Source organism: Pelophylax lessonae, assembly GCF_965119305.1.
Source record: "Pelophylax lessonae genome assembly, chromosome: 3".
Classification (NCBI taxonomy): domain Eukaryota; kingdom Metazoa; phylum Chordata; class Amphibia; order Anura; family Ranidae; genus Pelophylax; species Pelophylax lessonae.
This window is the reverse complement of record NC_138770.1, coordinates 578,942,063-578,966,351: the sequence shown is the minus strand read 5'-3', so window position 1 is coordinate 578,966,351 and position 24,289 is coordinate 578,942,063. Positions and strand designations below refer to the sequence as shown.

General features: G+C 43.0%; 1 protein-coding gene across 2 annotated transcripts in view; it reads right to left on the bottom strand.

Moving 5' to 3' along the window:
- Window positions 1–24,289, bottom strand: part of UGP2 (UDP-glucose pyrophosphorylase 2) — a 241,091-nt gene that overhangs the window by 76,343 nt on the left and 140,459 nt on the right. The window lies entirely within an intron of this gene.

Below are 24,289 nucleotides of genomic sequence, written 5' to 3'. Positions count from 1 at the left end.
ATTTTGTCTGCACTTCAGAGAAGTGATATGCGCAACGTGACCCAATTGATCACATGTAGCACCATGGCAACTACAGATCAAACAGAGGCGAACATAGCGGATTCCTTGGCTGTAAAGTATATGAAGCTTTAGTTCCACTTTATTAAGCATTAGCTAGAGCAATTGTTTGTCACTTTTGAAAAGTCTATCTAAATCTACTAGTCCATCTAACTCTACTCTCTCCACTCATTACCAATGCTGCTGTCCAGTGGTGGCTATGGTCTTACTTCATAGAGGCAGTGGAGGAGTGAAAGAAACCATCCTAAGGCAGGACATGTGTTACTGGCCGATCACCACACTAAAATTAAATCAAAAGCACAAAAAAAATACACAATGTATATTACAGTTTGGTTTTTGGGTTTAGCTAGGCTTTAAATTGGTGGGTTTAGTTCTGCTTTAAAAAATGGTACTAAATCCACAACAGTAAAATCAGTCTGTATATGTAGTAAAGCATGCTTGTTATATTAACTGTGGAAGGGGTTAATCATCTGCATTGTGTCAAAAGGCTGTCTGATCCTGTCTTCTCTGACCCTCCCTTTTCTTTTACTGTCCCCAATCCATCTCCTGATAGTACAGAGCCTTGGGGGCATGCTGCACATGCTCAGTTCGTGTGTATTGCTAAGAGGGTTTTTTTTTTTTTAGGAGAGTGCACGTGATCGGCACAGGGCCAATCAGCACTGTGAATTCAGACAGAGGGTCAGGAGTCATGCAGCCTCATAGGACAGTCAGGAGAAGAATGAAAACTCCTCCTACAAGCTTTAATCAGGCGCTGATAGAAGTCACAAGACTGCTTTATACTGCTGATGAAAAAAGGCATTTAGCAGTTTATATTTACTATAAGAATTGCATTTCCATGTTCTGTGTACTGCAAGAGACCAGATATAGTAACAGCAGGCTCCTGGGTCTAGTAACACTTTAAGAAGTACACCCTGGTTTCAGTCTCCAACCACTCTCCCAGTCTACTTTGCTGCCGAGAGGATTGAAACATGGCTGTCACATGAAGGTCAGGGGCTGTATGAGAGGCAAGATGTAGGCCCCCAATAGAGTAATAGCAAGGTCTCCATGGGCAGACTGGCAAAGTAGGTTTGTTAATTATGAACCTGCATAGTTTATAATGGCCATCAGTTTCTGCTGACTTCGGTAGCATAAATGGTTAAAGCAAAGTACAATGTTTATTGATTTTTTTTCTCTTGATTATTGCTTTAGTCGAACAAAAAAAAAAAAACTCCTTTTTTTCAATATGAAATATTCATGACATTAGTCTACCAATGCTACTTTCAAGAAATACAGCTGTGGCAAATCCCAGACCAGTCCTTTCATTTATGTTGCCTAGCTTAAGACAGCTGCTCATTCTTCCAGCAGAAATCATAACCGGCTTCAATACAGCAACAGCATAGAAGATGTTTTCTAAAATGGAAACTATCAATTCACTAAAGCCCAGGGCTACATAAACTGCAAATCCAGCCCTGACTCTGCTGAACACGGTTCTACACATGTAAGCAATTTTATACCAACAAGTTAATAGATACTTGATGGTCTGAGCTGTGCTAAAAGAAGGATCATTTTCTCTCAATAGGAAAGGGGAACTTCTATGTCAAGCAATGATTTCCTGCAGAGTTCTCATGAATCAGAACAATTTAACAAAATGTATAAACAGGATACAATCAGCATGTAAAATCGCAATAATATCATGAAACACAATACAGCATGTAAAAGTCCTGTGTCTACATATGTGCCTCCAACATGGGAGGAGGTGTACTCCTTCGCTCTCCCACAGACCTGTTTGCTATAGACTGCAGCTGGTTAATTTATAACAATTTGTTTAAAGCACAAACATTGGACTCTAATTTTTTGCTTTCATCATACTCCCAGATACCGCAGTCAGGCCTGTACAATTACCAAGTTCACGGTTAACCCTATTACTCCATGCATGTCATCTAAAGCCAAGGAAGAAATATTACTTTCACCATCAGAATCTACAATGCTTTTCATTTTAAGCAGGATTAGTCCTTATCTACAAACATGTAGAGGCCAATATGCAGTAGGCAGTGGCAATCAACAGCCTAAACTCAAATCGTAATTGGGTAATGATTAAGCACAAGATGTATGTGTGAAACGCGTCTACGAGACTTCATGCTGGTGTCCTTGGTGTCATCATTTGCAACTTTTGGAAATAAAGGTATTTGAAACCTATTGGAATCCCTGGATGTGCGGCCAATTCTTTTCCTACAACAGCCTAAACTCAAATCGTATTCTTACAGCTGATTACTGTCTGGTTGCCATGGATTATCTTGGATGACTGTTGGTACATTAGGTACAAAATACATGAAGAAGGAGCTGTGCTTAGCCGTTTTTATTTTGGTAACTAAAGTTCCATGTTATTCAGTGAAGCCCCAAAGCCAGCACAGGCGTTGATGCCTTCAGTTGAAGGCCAAGTCTACATAAGGAATGGGGGGGGGGGGGGTAGGATAGATAATGGAGGTGTGAGGTGAAGGAAGGAGAGTTGGGTGACACTGCACTTCCAGCTGCGATATTAAGAAGTTCCATCCCAAAAATATTATTAAAAAGCAAGCACCTTCTGGTATTCTTCCTAGGAATTAAAACTGATTTTCTCCACATTTAGGGCTACAGAAGAAATGGAATAGGGCACCCTGATTTCCTCATGTGCCCCAAGGTTTCTTGAAGAGATTGCCAATCTACCTGATAAAGCACCATCTACAACAGTGGTCCTCAACCCTGGCCTACAGGGCCCACTAACAGGCCAGATTTTAGGAATTACCTTGGGGAGATGCAGACTAGAGTACTGCAATCACTGAGCAGCAAATGATATCACCTGGGATGTATTTCAGTTATCTTGCAAATCTGGCCCGTTAGTGGGCCCTGTAGGCCAGGGTTGAGGACCACTGATCTACATGACCTTGGACAGGAAAAGACGCGGCATTGACCTGGAATGGGCATAATGAATGACGTTCAGCATTCTAATTGTGTTGTCTTTTAACTCCCTATACTAAACCCACTTGTTCTGAGTGGACATTTATTTTTTAAATTCAGGGCCTGAATTTTTGTGAATATTTTTAGATCTACATAAAGCAATGAAATAGGGTGACAGCTGGCACTGGCATCCATATTTCTTATTTTCATCACAAAATGTTTTAATTTATAATTTGCCCAAATTTTAAAGCTTTCTTTTCTATAATAATGTGAGTTTGAGAGAAGAGACATGGCATGGAAACCACTGCAAAACTAGATCCCACAACAGGACTCAAGAAAAAGATAAAGTTACGGAAATGGGTTTTGTGTGAACTGATCCCTAAAATACTAGGTAATCAAGGACTTTTCTCTAGCTCAAACTATATACTTGTTAAGCGCAGATGACCTCACCACATATTTTCAGCATTTGTCAATGACACACAGCAGTAATATTGTGAAACCAGGGGTCTGAGCAGACCGCTCCTATTCCCAGTAATACACAAATTATTTTAGATGACTGGCTATTAAAAAAATAAATAAAAAAAATAAAAATTATGTTATAGATCTAATTAAAAAAAAACTGGCTTGTATATGAGGTCTTTAAAGTTGTTAGCTGGTAATTGTAAGATTTCTGAAAATGTCACCAATTAAGATGGAAATAAATCGTATATTTTCTAAAGTGAAAGACATGGGCGTGACTGCATGTAATAGAATGTACAGTATGTGATATGAGAATTGGTGTCATGAGTAATGTGTGGCAATAAATATCTATGTAATAAAGAAACGTTAAAGCCTAACTTCCCCCCAAAAAAAAAAAAACACAGTACAAAGGACATTACTTAATTCAATGTGTCCCTTGTGCTGCTGGCTCCTGTATTACTTGAAATATTCCAACTCTGATCCCCCTCTTAACTTTCCACTCCCCCCACCACAATCTTCCAATGCGGCAAGGTTAATAGAGCCAAGGGTCCCTGTCATATGAACTTATCAGGAGTGCTAACTATGGTTGCCCTTTCTGCCCCCTTCCTCCTTTCATTGAAGCTGTACTATACAGGACGGATGAACGAACAAATGACAGGTCCACTTCCTTCATTGATAGATCAGGTTTTAGTCACTGTAGCTATGATACTGCCTCTATAAAAAGGAGAAAAGGGCAGCACCAGACTTGTATAAAGTACTCTAAATTTCTACTTGAGTAAAAGTACAAGTGCTCGATCAAAAAGTGACTTGAGTAGAAGTGGAAGTGCTCGCAGAAAAAGTTACTTAAGTAGAAGTACTAAAGTATTCAACATTTTTTTTACTTAAGTATTGCAAGTAGTTTTTTCAAAAAATTTGCTACTTAAGTACTAAAAGTAAAAAGTACCAGTAGTTTTGAAAAAAATTTTCTACTCAAGTACTGAAAGTAGAAGTACAAGTACTGTGTTATGTAGTTATTAAAGAAAGAAGTCAAAAGTTTGAACATCATATTGTTTTTTATTATTTCAAATGATTTATTCAAATGATTAACCTGTGTTTGTTAGTAGTTTCTTGATGCACTTTAAGCGCTGTAGCATCATTTATTTGTTTGTTTCATATTTTCTTTTTATTGGAAAGATTTGGTATAGCAGCTTTTATTATACACAGCCTTTATTTTCGTATGCGCTGATTTACAAATGACATTATACACATTTTTTTGAGCTTTATGCAACCTGCCATCTACTGTTCTGGCAGTGGTAATTTTTTTAAAAGTAACGAGTAACTATGCAGCACAAAAAAAAAAATACTTGAGTAGAAGTATCGAAATCATCAAAAAAATGTAGTGAAGTAAAAGTAGAAGTAGGAGAAAAAAATTCTACTCTAGGAAAGTACAGATACCGCATTTCAGTACTTAATTACAGTACTTAAGTAGTTCTACTTCGTTACTATACATCTCTGGGCAGCACTCTTGATGATCCACAGATCAGCATGAAAAATTATGCACGGGGAATGTGCATTATTGAATGAGCTGCTCCTCACAGCACAGGAGTACTACGGCAGGCCCCCGCCAACAAATTAATGCTGCAGACACCAGGTGCCAAGTTCTAACCAACACCAAAGTGAGTGTATTACCTACCCCCTTTTTTAATAAAAGGTGTTAAAACGGTCTTCCAGTATAGGCTTCCCTCTATTATTTCCTTCTGAGTGGTATCACTGGATCTCTCACACTGGATGAGCCCAGCACTACCAGGCAACGAATTTAAAAGCGAGTTTGAACATACTAGAGATAGTTGGTCAAAAAATTCTGGTGAGTGCAATTCCATGTGGGGCACCTTTTGCCTAAGCACCTAAAATATTTGTGTTAAAAGCACCAGCACAGTGGGACTTTTCTTTTTTTTACTTAGGACATTTCACATTGCATAATGAGATTTTATTTTGTTAAAAGATAGAGTTTTACTAGTGGACTGGAGTTCCTTTTCAAATAGTGTTGCTATGACTATTTTAGGGCTCTTTCACACGAGCTTTCCGCTTGTCCGCAAATCATCCTATTTTTTTGCGGATGATTTGCGGACATAATGTAAGTCTATGGCATTGCGGATGTCAGCGGAATACCATCCGCTGACATCCGATTTCCTTCCTTTCAGTTCTGTTCCGTTTTTTGGAACGGAACAGAACCCTATTTTTCCTCCGTTCAAAAAACGGAAAGGAAGGAAAATCGGATGTCAGCGGTGTCATCCGCTGACATCCGCAATCCCCATAGACTTACATTAGGTCCGCATATCATCCGCAAACGGATGGGATGATATGCGGACACACGGAGCGGATGACAGAAATGTCATCCGCTCCGTGAAAAAAAAAAAAAAAAAAAGGACCGCAGCGGAGCTCTCACACGGAGCGGCCGTGTGAAAGAGCCCTTAGTGATTTTTTTTTTTTTATTATAGGATAAATATATGAAATAGTACACTTTAGCTCCCATCTAGAACTCAGAAGTTGGGCTTCCTCTATTCAAATGTTAATTACCTTGTTTAACCCCTTTACGCTGGCGCTTCCCGGCCCTTTCGCTTTGTATACATTTTGGTACACAAATACGCGCCGTCTCCGTGTCAAGGCCCAGCCGCTAGGAGGCCTTATATTTGTGTACTGTCCGCACCAAGAGGTTAACTGGTTTATAAAGGCTAGAAAGAAGATATCACAGCCATGTGCTGAACACATGGAGAATGTCTGGCACAAGGCCTGGGTTGAAGGAAAAGGCTCCAAATGAAGACGATCAGGGTGGAAGGAAGGTCTTGTGCCAGAGAGGACTTCAAAAGACCGAGGAAGGAACATCACCTGGGGAGAACACCAAATCTACACCATAAGAGCACAACATTTCCTGCAATCGATTGAATCCTATTTGTTACAGAAATTGCAAACTAGAATTCAAGCTAAGTAACTTTTTAGTGTGTCCCTATCACATGCAGACCATTGTCAATGCTCATTTACTAGGAAGTATAGGTAGCATGTGCATGTGTTGCATGCATATTTGTATTCCTCTCTATGTCCTGTATTGTTTGCCTTCACTTGTACGTAGTTTTTACATACAGCATTCTTGTTTAGTAAAAGCATATTAATAAACTACAGGGGTTTCTGCTTCCTTGCTTTACCGCAAAGTAATACTCACACTGTAGCTTCCTACAATATTGCCCAACTTTCTAGTTCTCCTCTGGCCAGCCGCTGTGTCACAGTGTACTAGCAGCAGCCTCATACATGGCTTCTCCTGGCCTTGCACTCAGCACCTGTCATGTGATTGATGGAAGAAGTAGATAACATCACTTCTATTATACCCAGCTAATAGGTTCCGTCACATCACTTTGGCTGCTAGCAGAATTGACATTGACGGTATACTGCAAAAACCTTTTCTTTTATAAAACTGTTGGGCAGTTTGGGCTGCACAACTTGCCGGATTTTGTTTAAAATGACAGGTGTCCCCTTTCGCATTTGCGTCAGTTTTGGGACATTTTCTATTCTGCTATTCTTTTTTTATGGAACATATTTTCCACAATTATAAACGCAAAGCACATGTAAGAAATTCTCTTTAGAAAAAGCCTGTTTTTGTACCTGCAAAAGCAAAAAGACATTTATAATATCTTTGCTTAATATAGTAGTGTTACCATAATTAGACGTGAGTCACGCAATAAAAAAAAAACACACTTTATTCTGACTGCTTTTAGTTAAATAACTCCAATTATGCCGCTTTTACTGAAAGGCTGGAAATACAGAATTAGTACAAGTTCAAAAATGAAGTACAAAGCAGAGCAACCCACAGCAACCAGATTCTAGTTTACTGAAGGCAGGTCATTGAAAGATCAATTCTGTTTTTTTGCCATGGGTTACCACACTTCGCGTTAGTGAATAATTCTGTTTGCGCTCCTTATTAAATTAAAACTCCAGAGAGACACACACATTGGCTCTGCCATTGTCAGTTCCTTTCTGAAAACGCTAGTTGTCTGAGTAGTACACTGACCAACAGGGCACAATAAGGTAGAAGTCTGATCTGAAACAAGTATTTATATCTGTAGATATAAAGTAGTAGGCAGTGGGTTTGCACATATGGTGGTAGATGTACATCAACAGTGTCAAATTTGCGGTCAATAATCCAATCCCAAAACAAATGGAAATTCTGGGGGTTCCTATTTTTTTTTTGTATTTCAGTTAAATAGAAATTAGGTTAGTATCCTGGGATATTTGGTGCACATATAAATCGATTAAAAAACAGCAGTGTTTTTATGGTCAACGTTTCAATGAAGCTCAGTCTGTCTAGAGAAAGATGGACTGAGCCTCATCGAACAGCTGACAATAAAAACCACTGCCGTTTTTTATCCTCTTCCTCTGCAAGACCCGTGAGTGCCTCTAAACCAGTTTGGAGATAAATATTATACACATATACACACACACACACATATATATATATATATATATATATATATATATATATATATATACATACACACACACATACTCACACACACACACACACAGATACACACACACACATACACACAGTGCCTTGAAAAAATATTCATACCCCTTGAAATTTTCCACATTTTATCATGTTACAACCAAAAACGTAAACATATTTTATTGGGATTTTATGTATTACACCAACACAAAGTGGCACATAATTGTGAAGTGGAAGGAAAATGATAAATGTTTTTTAAAATTTTTAACCAATAAAAATCTGAAAAGTGTGGCGTGCATTTGTATTCAGCCCCTTTACTCTAGTGGAACCAATTGCCTTCAGAAGTCACCTAATTAGTAAATAAGAGTCCCCCCGTGTGTATTTTAATCTCAGAATAAATACAGCTGTTCTGTGAAGCCCTCGGAGGTTTGTTAGAGAACCTTAGTAAACAAACGGCATCATGAAGGCCAAGGAACCACCAGACTGGTCTGGGTTAAAGCTTTGGAGAAGTTGTAAAGTCAGGAAGGTTTTTATTTTTTTTATCTTAATGCATTCTGACTTTACAACTTCTTCACAGCTTTAACTATGCATTAAGATAAAAAGCCTTCTGCGTGTAGCAACCCCCCCCCCCCAGCACCCCTAATACTTACCTGTGCCCCCTCTCTGTCCAGTGATGTCCACGAGTCCTTTGGCTGTCCTGGGACACTCTCGCTCCTGATTGGCTTAGATCCAGCCACAGTGGCATTAGCTACTGCAGCTGTGAAAGTCAGTGAGTGAATCAGGAGAGAGGGGTGGGGCCAAACGGCAGCTCCGTGTCTGAATGGACACACGGAGCTGAAGCTCGGTTTGGGTGCCCTCATAGCAAGCTTCTTGCTGTGGGGGCACTCGATAGGAGGGAGGGGCCAGGAGCATGAATGAGGGACCCAGGAAGAGGAGGATCTGGGCCGATCTGTGCAAAACCAACTGCACAGAGTACAAGTATACTTTTTTTTTTTTTTTTTTTTTTTAAAACAAGACTTTACAATTACTTTTAACCAGGGATAGGTTATAAAAAAAATCTCAAGCTTTGAACATCTCACGGAGCACTGTTCAATCCATCATCCAAAAATGGAAAGAGTATGGCACAATGCAAACCTACCAAGAATGCATTGGTGAATAAATACTCGCGCCAAAATTGTATATAAGTGATTTACTGTGTGAAATGTGATTGCAGCTTCCGAAGACGTCACACATTGATGACGAAATGCATCAAGCTGAGACGCACGTAGCCTCACTCTAGTGGTACCTGGAACGCACACCGCACACTACCCGGAAGCTCCGTGTCACAAGCGGGCGGACCATCACTGGCGCCCACAATTGGCTTCCACGGTAGTGTTTTTGAGCGATTCCCTATACTAATATTTAGTTAGCTGTACCACCAACGTTTTTATATATTTTTTTATACTTGTTGCATTTGCTATATGGTTTTTACAATAAACACAGATTTTATGCAATACTACACCATGAGGAGTGTGATTTTTCTGCCTTAATATACCTACCAATAGGAGCAGCCAGGACCACCCGGACACAGACGGATGGGACCCCGCTGGATATCCATCATATAAGCTCTACTGACCCACTTCTCGTAAGGCATTGTGGGTCAACACCATCTGGTGAGTTTGAATTACCTACCTTAATACACAGCAGCAAGGAGGGTGACACCACCACTGCACTGTTTTTTGAAACACCATCACAGAAGCTAGGAAACTTTGGACTATTTGGACACTTGTCACTTTATGACTTTTTACAAACCTTTTGCACTGGAATATTTATGAACTAAATAACCTATTAATATAATTTTTATATATATTTTTCTGATTTTATATACATATATTTTTTTGCACTTATTTTTTTAAGCTAATTTTGATTATCTTGTCATTTGCACAGTCACTATAATGCACTGTTTAAGCTCTTTATAAGGGTGGATGGTGAAAAAGGTATATGTAAATTACCCACATAGGCGTGCGCAGCCTATTGCATTAGGGTGTGCACCCCAAAGCTCAAACACACATGCGTGTGTATATATATATATATATATATATATATATATATATATATATATATATATATACACACACACATACACACACTATATATATATATATATATATATATATATATATATATATACACACACACACACACACACACACATAAACACTTGTCAAAAGTATTGGGACACTAAAAGGTTTTTGCACTTAAGTTAAATTGTATGGCAAATATCTGTAGAGGGGTTCCACCATCACTGCTAAGTTTTGAAAAAGATGTATGCCTTATTTTCCTTTTGATGAGTATTACAGGTGAAATTACATGTGAGGCACTGATATGGACTGATAGGCAGCACTAATAGGCGCTTGTTCTCAGCACTGACTGGCACTGATGAGGCTGCACTGATGGGTACTGATAGGTGGCACTGATAGGCAGCACTTATTGGCAGCACTGATGGGCACTAATAGGCATCACTGATAGGCGGCATTGGTGGGCACTGATTGGTGGCACTGATAGGAAGCACTGATAGGCACTGTTAGATGTGTCTGATGGGCACTGATGAGGCGGCACTGGTGGGCACTGATAGGTGGCACTGATGAGGCGGCACTGCTGGGCACTGATAGGCACTATTAGGTGACACTGATGGGCACTGATGAAGTGGCACTGGTGGGCACTGATAGGTGGCACTGGTGGGCACTGATAGGTGGCACTACTGGGCACTGATAGGTGGCACTACTGGGCACCACTTATGGACACTAACAGGGGAGAGGGGGAGTTTCACATTCAGCAGACAGTGAGACTTGCAAGAGCTGCTCAGTGTGTGTGCAGTGGCGTACCTAGAGAATTTGGCACCCGGGGCGGATCCTATATCTGGCACCCCCCAACTTTAAAATGTAAGCACCCACAAAAATTTGTAATGTTTTCAGGAATATTTATTGCACAAAATTCACAGCCCCCCCCCCCCCCCCAATCACAGTGCCCCTTGCAGTCTGCCCCCTGTCTCTCTAATCACAGTTCCCACTTTTGCACTCTCTGCCTCCCCTGCACAGTCCTACCTTCAGCATAAATAGATAGCTAATATTATTAGCAATGTGTTTACAGGAGATGGTCAGAGACTACAGACATGATAAAGGAGATGGTCAGAGACTGCAAACGTGATACAGGAGATGGTCAGAGACTACAGACATGATAAAGGAGATGGTCAGAGACTGCAGACAGGATACAGTAGATGGTCAGAGACTGCAGACATGATACAGTAGATGGTCAGAGACTGCAGACGTGATACAGGAGATGGTCAGAGACTACAGACATGATAAAGGAGATGGTCAGAGACTGCAGACGTGATACAGGAGATGGTCAGAGACTGCAAACATGATACATGAGATGGTCAGAGACTGCAGATGTGATACAGGAGATGGTCAGAGACTGTAGACATGGTACAGGAGATGGTCAGAGACTGCAGACATGATACAGGAGATGGTCAGAGACTGAGGACATGATACAGGAGATGCTCGGAGACTGAGGACATGATAGAAGATAGAAGAGCACTAGGGGGGCCGGAGAGCACAGGGCAAGCAGAGAGCACTGGAGGAGCTGAAGGGCACGGTGGGGGGGGCTGGAGAGAATAAAGAGGGGATTTGGAAAGCATTGTAGGGGGGTTGGAAGGCGCGGGGGGGGAGCACTGGGGGGGGCGAGCACGGAAAACCAGGAGGGTGGAGAGCACTGGGAGGGACAGCGAGCACTTGGGGGGGCGGGCAGGGAAAACCAGGGGGGTGGAGAGCACTTGGGGGGCGGCAGGGAAAACCAGGGGGGTGGAGAGCACTGGGAGGGACAGCGAGCACTTGGGGGGCGGGCAGGGAAAACCAGGGGGGTGGAGAGCACTTGGGGGGCGGCAGGGAAAACCAGGGGGGTGGAGAGCACTTGGGGGGCGGCAGGGAAAACCAGGGGGGTGGAGAGCACTGGGTGGGGGACAGGGAGCACTTAGGGGGCGGGCAAGGAAAACCAGGGGGTGGAGAGCACTGGGGGGGACAGGGAGCACTTGGGGGGAGGGAGATGAAAAGCACTGTGGGGGGCTGAAGAGCATGGGGGGTGCTAAAGAACAGGGGGGTCTAGTGCCTTTGGGGGGGGCTAAGAGCAGAGGGGGGGATTACGAGCACCGGGGGGCTAGCAAAAGAAGTTGTATAGGAGGGGGATGGGGCAGCTGCATATAGATGAATTGATCTTTCCCTATTCTTCCTGCAGGAGGGAGAGGAGGAGAATCAGTTATTCAGCAGCTGCAGAAAGAATAGGGAAAGATGAATCCCTCTATATGCAGCTTCCCCACCCCCCTCCTATCCAGCACACACACTTGAGCAATGGGAACGCACTCACCTTCTTCCCGCCGAGGCTCCGCCCCCTTCTTCCCGCCGAGGCTCCGCCCCTCCCCGCGAGGCTCCGCCCCCTTCTTCCCATCCCGGCTCCGCCCCCCGCTAGCAGCACGGACTGAAGGAGCTGCCACTGCAGCTGCCTTCACCCTGCGATGTGGGATCTCAGAGAACGCCGGCTGACACCCCACATTGGTACCCCACTGTGTGTATGACACTGTCATGTAATGTAGCTGCTTTCAGGGAGAAAGCCCAGCTGTAAAAAAAAGCGGTGATGTCGGGGGTGGGCGGGATCAAGCAGCTGTCAAACACCAGCCAATGATTGGGCTGCTTAAGAAAGGGGCGGAGCCACATAAACGAAGCGGCCGCCCAGACCCCATCCTATTGGCTGGTGTTTGATAGCTGTTCGGTCCCAACAAATAATCAGCCAAGCGCTCACTCCGAAGGGGAAGACTGGCGTGCTGCTCTCCTCAGGCAGGGAACTCCAAACGGATGCATAAAAGAAAAGAAAAGGAGGCGCAAACACCTAGTGCATTACCCGTGGTACTGTTAAAATTGGTTTAATAAAAATGCTGAATGCATACTCACAAACATGAAGAATAAAAATCGTATTGCAAATTCCCGTCACCCATGTGTTGGACCATGTCCTGGAAATTGCGACCGCTAACGCGTTTCGGGAGTCAAGCTCCCTTCCTCAGAGCTGGTCATGTCATAGCAGATTGAAGTTTATATAGAGAGTAGCTCAGTGTTCCTCTGCCTCTTCCCCTCCCATGCTCCTCCCTCCCCCCCGGGAAGGAGGGGGCGGGACCATCCAGTGTCAACAAAAATACTCCTGATGGGCCTATGTCTCAGTCCTCATATCTCTATGGCCTCCAATAACATGTTTCACGCCTCTTACCACACATCTAATGGAGACTGTCACACAAGCACACAGCCACAACCTGCACATGTCACAACAGATGCCAAAACAAATGCTACAACACAGGGGACCCCAAGGCTGGGAATACGGTCCAGGAGCAACACCTGGACAACGTGCACACAAATGTCTCACGCTGTCACACAAGTCCGTGTACACTCCAGACATGCCCCCTCCAACAGGACCTGCAGTGCATGCACAACTCACCAGGACTCCCCTGCGAACACTCCTGTCCGATTGCACTGGAAGCGATAGCAGTGTCCAACTATTGGCCGCTCGCATCTTCATCCTCAGGGCCCTCTCAAGCCGGAATGTAGCTGGTAAAACTGATTGAGTGCGCCATGGCTCCTCAGAAGCCATGATTTCCTCGAGGGATTGTAGCTTCCTGGTCCCGGAACGCACGCCATCTCCTCTGCGTTCCAGGACCTGTGTTGCATCGTCATCTGTAGAGCGGGGCGGAAGCTCTATGTGAGGCCCGCCCCCGACCGTATCCATGGAAACGTGTATGCAGGCTCGACTAGAGCCCTGGTTAAATACACTGCCATCTAGCGGTCAAACTGAAAACTGCACTGCTCATATTACTTGTTGAAACTTAGACTGCCCTGTCCATACGAACGGTTGTGTCCCCCAAGACATCATTGTCCCAGGTACCAAAATAAGGGCCACATCTGTTTGAAATTGGGTCCTATGTTGGTTAGTGGCCCTATTTACCCTCTGTATGTAAATGATGTTACTTAAAAACGGCCGTGCTATATACTTGTGTACTTGAAGTACTAATTAATTTGAAAAAATGTGTTTATATTGTGTTTATAAGAGAATGGACATGAGACTGCGCATCCAAAATAGTTTCGTTGTACACTGGACAATCCCTCCTTATAAGGCCTCCTTAATGGATCTACTGGAGTGCAGGATTCCCAGCATCTCCAAAGGTATGGGAACCTGATGCTACTCGCTACTGTGAACATCTCTTTAGACATACAATGTGATATACAATAGTAAAAATACACATATATATATATATATATATACACATATATATATATATATATATGTATATATATAAATCTAAAATGGCCTATGTATGGCCGAACTCCTAATACAATACCTGATGAAATGCATCCTTTAGACACATTAAATGATGAGTCTACTATACACTTATTTCACACAACTGCTGACAGTGTCATGTTCAACAGTTCATATACTAAAATGGTACAATGAAAAAATGAAAAAGATAGAAAAAATAAATAATAATGAAGTAATGAAAATGGAAGAAAATGTGTGGTGCACCATGTACGTCCAATATTTTCATCCCTAGCCTCATAACCAATGGCCTATCTGGTAGGATGGGTGCTCCTACCTGTAAAGGTGACCACAAAACCTCGCCCTTATATCTTTGTTTCTTCTTTGCCTGCAACCTGCCTCCCCCCTTTGTTTGCTGGTGGTCCCTACCTCTCATGGCTCTATGACTCTCCTTAATGGGGCTCCTGGGGCTGGCTGACCCTATACTCAGCGTATAACAGCTGTTATATCCAAACTCTCATTCAATCCCCTAGGGGCCAATGAGCCAAGAAGATGAATCCAGTACGTTTCTCTACTGCACAATCTTTGAAATCTGAGGCCAACATCTGTATAACCTGTGATGGCCTCAAGTCCAAAGGCTTTCAGACCTACCCATTTCTTATCATGTACATCCCGAAAGTGACAAGAAAGGGAATGCTTGTCAAAACCTTTGTGGATGTTTCTCTTATGTTCTTGGTGGATACTGTAAGTCAGTTGGATCCTTGATATTCAGCATGGTTCGGGCTATTGATGAGAGAATTCTGAGGAGGACATCCTTGGCACAAGGGTTTTCCCAAAGTGTGGATTCTTTTGAAAAACATTCTAAGGAGACTAGTTTGGAAGACACCACAGACAAAAATGATCAAAGTGATGAAGAGTTGATGATCTCTAAATTTTATAAACTTAAACAATATTTGCAAAATGAAATGTTACAATGGTGGGACATTGTTTCCTTACAGAAATATTTGGAAGTAGACAGAGCACCCAGAGGACTTCGAATATCTAATGTCTGTAATTTTTTAGAGGATGATCTAACAGAGTCATGGGTGAAAGCTTCCAGGGAATGTAGTAAGATATGGATGAAGTTGGTAATCACACAGAGAGAGCGCAATGTAGCTAAGGTTAGATCCCAGATAGCAGGACTACAAGGCGAACTAGCCGCCTTTACCTCTTTAGAATCCTTCACAGAATATTATAATAAGATTAATGAGACCACAGTCCAATTTGAGGCCGACCTCATTAGCAAAAAGGCAGGGAAATTTGAAAGGGATAGACAGGACTTTCTACAAGGCAGAGAGCAAGATTGGAAGAAAGCAACTAAGAAAGAAGTAAGATCAGATAATCCACACACTGAGAAGTTCCAGCATAGGGGCAAGTGGGGCAGAAAAAGTAGAACATATCAACCTAAGACACAGGAGCATCAAGAGAGACACACTCATAATAACACTAGTAACAACAATAACACTAAAACACAGAAACAACGGAGTTCTAACAGGTCTAGCAATAAGCAAACTGGCCGTCCATCCCCACATAAAAGAGATGGACAGAAATTTAGGGATAGAGGAGGTCAAACTGTCAACCCTTCTGGGAGTAGACCTTATGTGTCCCCTAAACCTAATAAGGGTAATAATTTATTAAAGCATACAGGTGTCACTAACCCTGAGAAATCTGGGGAGTCAGACCCTATATTAAGGGGAATAGGTGATGAACCCAGGCTCTCTGGAGCCTCCAAATGGCCAAATTCGGAGACGACAGGTTTGCCGAGGGGGGTAAATCCATCGGGACTTGCACACAAGTCCATCCCTATGAGTTCAGAGTCTCTATCCACCACTCAGGTTGAGGAGGAAAGCACCCCCAGTAGGGACTCTTCAGGGACACTTCCACCTAAGCCAGCCTCCCCTTTTTTAGTGGCAGGCCCCTCGTCGGGGCACATAAACAGGCGAAAACGGTCAGGCACACTAGAAGAGGAAGAAGAGGAGGAAAGAAACAGCAAAAGAGGGAAGGTTCAGTTGGCCAATATGACACCATAAAAATATACAATCTGTCCGATAAGGCTTTCACGGAATCAGAACTCACCTTACTACGGAAGGGTTTGAATTTTGCTCCCCCCGCACTCCCTAATCTTTTTGAACTTTTTGTAGATTTAAACAAGTTCACACGCAACCTAACATTGAAAAGATACTTTGCCAAAAAGGAGAGCAAAAATGAAACAACCAATGGTGGGGCTCTAGAGTCAGTGGATGAGGCAGACTCAGCACAGGAGGAAGCAGGTCTAAGTGCACTAGAAGATCTTTGGGAGGAAGGAAGGTGCTATGATGACGAAGAAGGTATGATAGAATTTGAGAGATTATGCCAGGTCCACACAGGGCAGATTCAGCACACTTCATTTAAGCCCAAGTCGATTTTCCATCCCCATTGGGCCAAGGGCAATTATATTTCAACATTTTATGAGATGGTTTATTCGGATTTTAACAAACTATGTCAGAAAGTTAGGGGGGAATACTCTGCAACCATGCCACAAGGAGAACGTGAGGCTTTGAGGAATCTGAAGAATAACCCAGATTTAGTATTTAAACAGGCCGATAAAGGGGGTGGATTAGTAATACAGAACAAGGAACAGTATATGGCAGAGGCCTATAGGTTGTTAAGTGATGCTGACACGTATGAGAGACTCCCTGGTGATCCAACAGCCATCTATACGGGGATCTATAAGGAGATTCTGGATCGGGCTCTTGAAGCTAAAATCCTTACGAAACAAGAAAGAGGTTTCCTTCTAAGACCCTTCCCAGTCATACCGCACTTCTACCATATCCCCAAAGTGCATAAAGACACTTCGAATCCTCCAGGCAGACCCATAATAGCGGGTATAGACAGCCTCACTTGTAATTTGGGGAATTACATTGACCATTTCCTACAGGGTATGGTCATGCAGTTGCCCTCTTACATACGTGACTCAGGCCATATGCTGGAGGTTTTGACTAATTATAAATGGCAGGAAAACTATAGATGGGTATCATTAGATGTATGCTCACTGTATACCTCTATCCAACATGAGTACGGGTTGCAAGCAGTTCAGCACTTTATGTTTCAAGATCAGACGCTCCATCACACTCAAATACAATTTTTACTTGAGTGTATTGAGTTCACCTTGACGCACAACTTTTTCACGTTTGTGGGTGAATTCTACAGGCAGCTCAGGGGCACGGCGATGGGAGCCAGGTTCGTCCTCCCTTGTCCTGTATCCTCGACTGGTTCTACAATTCTCAGGCTTCCTATCATCGGTGTATTCTTGCCTATATTTGGTATATGCTGTAAGTATGCTTTGATTATCATATCCTTTTTGTTGGAATTTTTTGATCAAAATTGAACTCTGTTCTTCAAAATCCTCGAGCTTGGTGCATGTGCGTCTAAGCCTACAGAATTGCCCCAGGGGGACATTGCGTATCCACCTGGGGTGATGGTTACTATGGGCATGTAGGTACGAATTACCTGCTGTAGGCTTAAAGTGAGTTTTCGATGTAATACACCCATCTTGCTCTGCCTTGAGTTCTAGGTCCAAAAAGACCAACTTTTCCTTATTCACCACATATGTGAACTGTATACCATACGGGTTGTTTTGGCAGTACTGCACAAATGCCTGTAGTTCCTCTTCTGTTCCATCCCAAATGACGATAATATCGTCTATATACCGGGCAAAGAGAACCAGGTTCGCCCCATAGGGGTTATTCCTCCAAATATACTGGTGTTCCCATAGCCCCATGAACAAATTGGCATAACTAGGGGCGAACCTGGCTCCCATCGCCGTGCCCCTGAGCTGCCTGTAGAATTCACCCACAAACGTGAAAAAGTTGTGCGTCAAGGTGAACTCAATACACTCAAGTAAAAATTGTATTTGAGTGTGATGGAGCGTCTGATCTTGAAACATAAAGTGCTGAACTGCTTGCAACCCGTACTCATGTTGGATAGAGGTATACAGTGAGCATACATCTAATGATACCCATCTATAGTTTTCCTGCCATTTATAATTAGTCAAAACCTCCAGCATATGGCCTGAGTCACGTATGTAAGAGGGCAACTGCATGACCATACCCTGTAGGAAATGGTCAATGTAATTCCCCAAATTACAAGTGAGGCTGTCTATACCCGCTATTATGGGTCTGCCTGGAGGATTCGAAGTGTCTTTATGCACTTTGGGGATATGGTAGAAGTGCGGTATGACTGGGAAGGGTCTTAGAAGGAAACCTCTTTCTTGTTTCGTAAGGATTTTAGCTTCAAGAGCCCGATCCAGAATCTCCTTATAGATCCCCGTATAGATGGCTGTTGGATCACCAGGGAGTCTCTCATACGTGTCAGCATCACTTAACAACCTATAGGCCTCTGCCATATACTGTTCCTTGTTCTGTATTACTAATCCACCCCCTTTATCGGCCTGTTTAAATACTAAATCTGGGTTATTCTTCAGATTCCTCAAAGCCTCACGTTCTCCTTGTGGCATGGTTGCAGAGTATTCCCCCCTAACTTTCTGACATAGTTTGTTAAAATCCGAATAAACCATCTCATAAAATGTTGAAATATAATTGCCCTTGGCCCAATGGGGATGGAAAATCGACTTGGGCTTAAATGAAGTGTGCTGAATCTGCCCTGTGTGGACCTGGCATAATCTCTCAAATTCTATCATACCTTCTTCGTCATCATAGCACCTTCCTTCCTCCCAAAGATCTTCTAGTGCACTTAGACCTGCTTCCTCCTGTGCTGAGTCTGCCTCATCCACTGACTCTAGAGCCCCACCATTGGTTGTTTCATTTTTGCTCTCCTTTTTGGCAAAGTATCTTTTCAATGTTAGGTTGCGTGTGAACTTGTTTAAATCTACAAAAAGTTCAAAAAGATTAGGGAGTGCGGGGGGAGCAAAATTCAAACCCTTCCGTAGTAAGGTGAGTTCTGATTCCGTGAAAGCCTTATCGGACAGATTGTATATTTTTATGGTGTCATATTGGCCAACTGAACCTTCCCTCTTTTGCTGTTTCTTTCCTCCTCTTCTTCCTCTTCTAGTGTGCCTGACCGTTTTCGCCTGTTTATGTGCCCCGACGAGGGGCCTGCCACTAAAAAAGGGGAGGCTGGCTTAGGTGGAAGTGTCCCTGAAGAGTCCCTACTGGGGGTGCTTTCCTCCTCAACCTGAGTGGTGGATAGAGACTCTGAACTCATAGGGATGGACTTGTGTGCAAGTCCCGATGGATTTACCCCCCTCGGCAAACCTGTCGTCTCCGAATTTGGCCATTTGGAGGCTCCAGAGAGCCTGGGTTCATCACCTATTCCCCTTAATATAGGGTCTGACTCCCCAGATTTCTCAGGGTTAGTGACACCTGTATGCTTTAATAAATTATTACCCTTATTAGGTTTAGGGGACACATAAGGTCTACTCCCAGAAGGGTTGACAGTTTGACCTCCTCTATCCCTAAATTTCTGTCCATCTCTTTTATGTGGGGATGGACGGCCAGTTTGCTTATTGCTAGACCTGTTAGAACTCCGTTGTTTCTGTGTTTTAGTGTTATTGTTGTTACTAGTGTTATTATGAGTGTGTCTCTCTTGATGCTCCTGTGTCTTAGGTTGATATGTTCTACTTTTTCTGCCCCACTTGCCCCTATGCTGGAACTTCTCAGTGTGTGGATTATCTGATCTTACTTCTTTCTTAGTTGCTTTCTTCCAATCTTGCTCTCTGCCTTGTAGAAAGTCCTGTCTATCCCTTTCAAATTTCCCTGCCTTTTTGCTAATGAGGTCGGCCTCAAATTGGACTGTGGTCTCATTAATCTTATTATCATATTCTGTGAAGGATTCTAAAGAGGTAAAGGCGGCTAGTTCGCCTTGTAGTCCTGCTATCTGGGATCTAACCTTAGCTACATTGCGCTCTCTCTGTGTGATTACCAACTTCATCCATATCTTACTACATTCCCTGGAAGCTTTCACCCATGACTCTGTTAGATCATCCTCTAAAAAATTACAGACATTAGATATTCGAAGTCCTCTGGGTGCTCTGTCTACTTCCAAATATTTCTGTAAGGAAACAATGTCCCACCATTGTAACATTTCATTTTGCAAATATTGTTTAAGTTTATAAAATTTAGAGATCATCAACTCTTCATCACTTTGATCATTTTTGTCTGTGGTGTCTTCCAAACTAGTCTCCTTAGAATGTTTTTCAAAAGAATCCACACTTTGGGAAAACCCTTGTGCCAAGGATGTCCTCCTCAGAATTCTCTCATCAATAGCCCGAACCATGCTGAATATCAAGGATCCAACTGACTTACAGTATCCACCAAGGAGCTGCTACGGCACCCCAAATGCGAACGCAATAATCCAAACAAATAATCAGCCAAGCGCTCACTCCGAAGGGGAAGACTGGCGTGCTGCTCTCCTCAGGCAGGGAACTCCAAACGGATGCATAAAAGAAAAGAAAAGGAGGCGCAAACACCTAGTGCATTACCCGTGGTACTGTTAAAATTGGTTTAATAAAAATGCTGAATGCATACTCACAAACATGAAGACATTGTATGTCTAAAGAGATGTTCACAGTAGCGAGTAGCATCAGGTTCCCATACCTTTGGAGATGCTGGGAATCCTGCACTCCAGTAGATCCATTAAGGAGGCCTTATAAGGAGGGATTGTCCAGTGTACAACGAAACTATTTTGGATGCGCAGTCTCATGTCCATTCTCTTATAAACACAATATAAACACATTTTTTCAAATTAATTAGTACTTCAAGTACACAAGTATATAGCACGGCCGTTTTTAAGTAACATCATTTACATACAGAGGGTAAATAGGGCCACTAACCAACATAGGACCCAATTTCAAACAGATGTGGCCCTTATTTTGGTACCTGGGACAATGATGTCTTGGGGGACACAACCGTTCGTATGGACAGGGCAGTCTAAGTTTCAACAAGTAATATGAGCAGTGCAGTTTTCAGTTTGACCGCTAGATGGCAGTGTATTTAACCAGGGCTCTAGTCGAGCCTGCATACACGTTTCCATGGATACGGTCGGGGGCGGGCCTCACATAGAGCTTCCGCCCCGCTCTACAGATGACGATGCAACACAGGTCCTGGAACGCAGAGGAGATGGCGTGCGTTCCGGGACCAGGAAGCTACAATCCCTCGAGGAAATCATGGCTTCTGAGGAGCCATGGCGCACTCCATCAGTTTTACCAGCTACATTCCGGCTTGAGAGGGCCCTGAGGATGAAGATGCGAGCGGCCAATAGTTGGACACTGCTATCGCTTCCAGTGCAATCGGACAGGAGTGTTCGCAGGGGAGTCCTGGTGAGTTGTGCATGCACTGCAGGTCCTGTTGGAGGGGGCATGTCTGGAGTGTACACGGACTTGTGTGACAGCGTGAGACATTTGTGTGCACGTTGTCCAGGTGTTGCTCCTGGACCGTATTCCCAGCCTTGGGGTCCCCTGTGTTGTAGCATTTGTTTTGGCATCTGTTGTGACATGTGCAGGTTGTGGCTGTGTGCTTGTGTGACAGTCTCCATTAGATGTGTGGTAAGAGGCGTGAAACATGTTATTGGAGGCCATAGAGATATGAGGACTGAGACATAGGCCCATCAGGAGTATTTTTGTTGACACTGGATGGTCCCGCCCCCTCCTTCCCGGGGGGGAGGGAGGAGCATGGGAGGGGAAGAGGCAGAGGAACACTGAGCTACTCTCTATATAAACTTCAATCTGCTATGACATGACCAGCTCTGAGGAAGGGAGCTTGACTCCCGAAACGCGTTAGCGGTCGCAATTTCCAGGACATGGTCCAACACATGGGTGACGGGAATTTGCAATACGATTTTTATTCTTCATGTTTGTGAGTATGCATTCAGCATTTTTATTAAACCAATTTTAACAGTACCACGGGTAATGCACTAGGTGTTTGCGCCTCCTTTTCTTTTCTTTTATGCAGCTGTTCGGTCCCGCCCACCCCCGACATCACCCCTGAGTTTTGACAGCTCGTCTTTCTCCCTGCAAGCATTAACATTACCTAACAGTGTCACACACACACTGAGCGGCTCTGACAAGCCTCACTATCTGCTGGAGCCAACAGCACAGTCGCCTCTCCACCAAGTATCTCACTACCCTCAGTGGCAGAGATGGAGAAGCCGGCCCAACACTAACAGACACAGGGTGATTAGGGTGTGCCCAGGCACACCCGGCACACCCCGTGCGCACGCCTATGATTACCCATTATAGATAGGTAAGCAGAAATAGCCATCACAGTTCTAAGAACCAATGTTTTTTTTGCTATAATCTTTTAGCATCACTCAATTTGGATCTGATACATCACCCAGCACATATATTGCATCATTTTGTTTCTTTAGGATATGCGCTGTGGATAATACCAGTATTAAATTTATTCCAAACCTACCAAGAGATGGCCACCCACCTAAAGTAACAAGCTGGGCAAGAAAAGCATTCATCGGAGAAGCAGCCAACAGGCCCATGGTAACTCTGGAGGAGCTGCAGAGATCCACAGCTCGGGTGGAAGAAGCTGCTCACAGGACAACTTTTAGTCGGCTGAATACAAATGCACGCCACACTTTGCACATATTTGTAAAACATTTTGAAAACCATTGCACATATTTGTAAAACATTTTGCAAAACATTTATCATTTTCATTCCACTTTACAATTATGTGTCACTTTGTGTTGGTCTATTACAATAAAATCCTAATGCAATATATTTACGTTTTTGGTTGCAACATGACAAAATGTGGAAAATTTCAAGGGGTATGGATACTTTTCCAAGGCACTGTATGTATGTATGTATGTATGTATGTATATGTATTTATATATGTATATGTATATGTATTTATATATATATATATATATATATCTCATCTCAAAATGATTTAACCTAGAGGTAGGAACAAACCGTAGTTTTAATCCTTATGCTGCTTAAATATTTAGGAAAGTATATCATATTTACTTGTTTTAAACTCTTTTTTTCTCTGGTTTCTGGCCTAGGCAAATGAAGTTACACATCCAATGAGTCTTGGAGGGGGGGAGATGTTCTAAGCTAAGCACATCTGCTCTCTCCTTTGAACTGGTCTAATTATTTGGACCAGTTCACAAACCAAGGTCCATAAAGACTTGGATGAGCGAGTTTGGGGTGGAGGAACTTGACTGATCTGCAGAGTCCTGACCTCAACCGGATAGAAAACCTTTGGGATGAATTAGAGCGGAGACTGCGAGCCAGGCCTTCTCATCTAACATCAGTGCCTGACCTGACAAAGGCGCTTCTGGAAGAATGGCTAAAACATTCCCATAGACACACTCCTAAACCTTGTGGACAGCGTTCCCAGAAGAGTTGAAGCTGTTATAGCTGCAAAGGGTGGGCCAACTCAATATTGAACCCTACAGATTAAGACCGGAATGCCATTAAAGTGTGTGTGTGTGTATATATATATATATATATAAAGGCAGGAGTCTCAATACTTTTGGTAATATAGGGTATGTAAGGGTTTACAACCACTTTAATAGAATAGGGCTGGCCATACATTATACATCTTTCTTTTGGATTTACCAAAACCATATAATATGAAGCCAAACCTAAATAACTTTCAATTTGTATGCAATCAGATAGGCCGTTGCATTACATATTGATGGTAAATGTAAAGGAAATTGAACAAGAAAAATGTATAATGTATGGCCAGCTTAAGGCATCTTCCTCCTTTCAAAAAGAAACTTGCTCACAGGGCCAAACTTTATTTACAGTACTCTAATGCTACCTCTCGCAAGCAGTCATCCTCAACCCCAACCCCTACAAATCTTTGTGATTGACTCTATGCCTATCACGATAATCAATAACCCAGCTGCAACCCCCCAAACCCCCCCCAGGGAACAGTTGGCCATACTAGTCGTTTTTTATGCAAACATTCATACAAACATTCTTAGTACATTCGACACTTTGATTAATGTCATTCAAAAGTACTTCAAACTTTTCTTTGCTTTTAACATTAGATTCCATAACTAATGGAA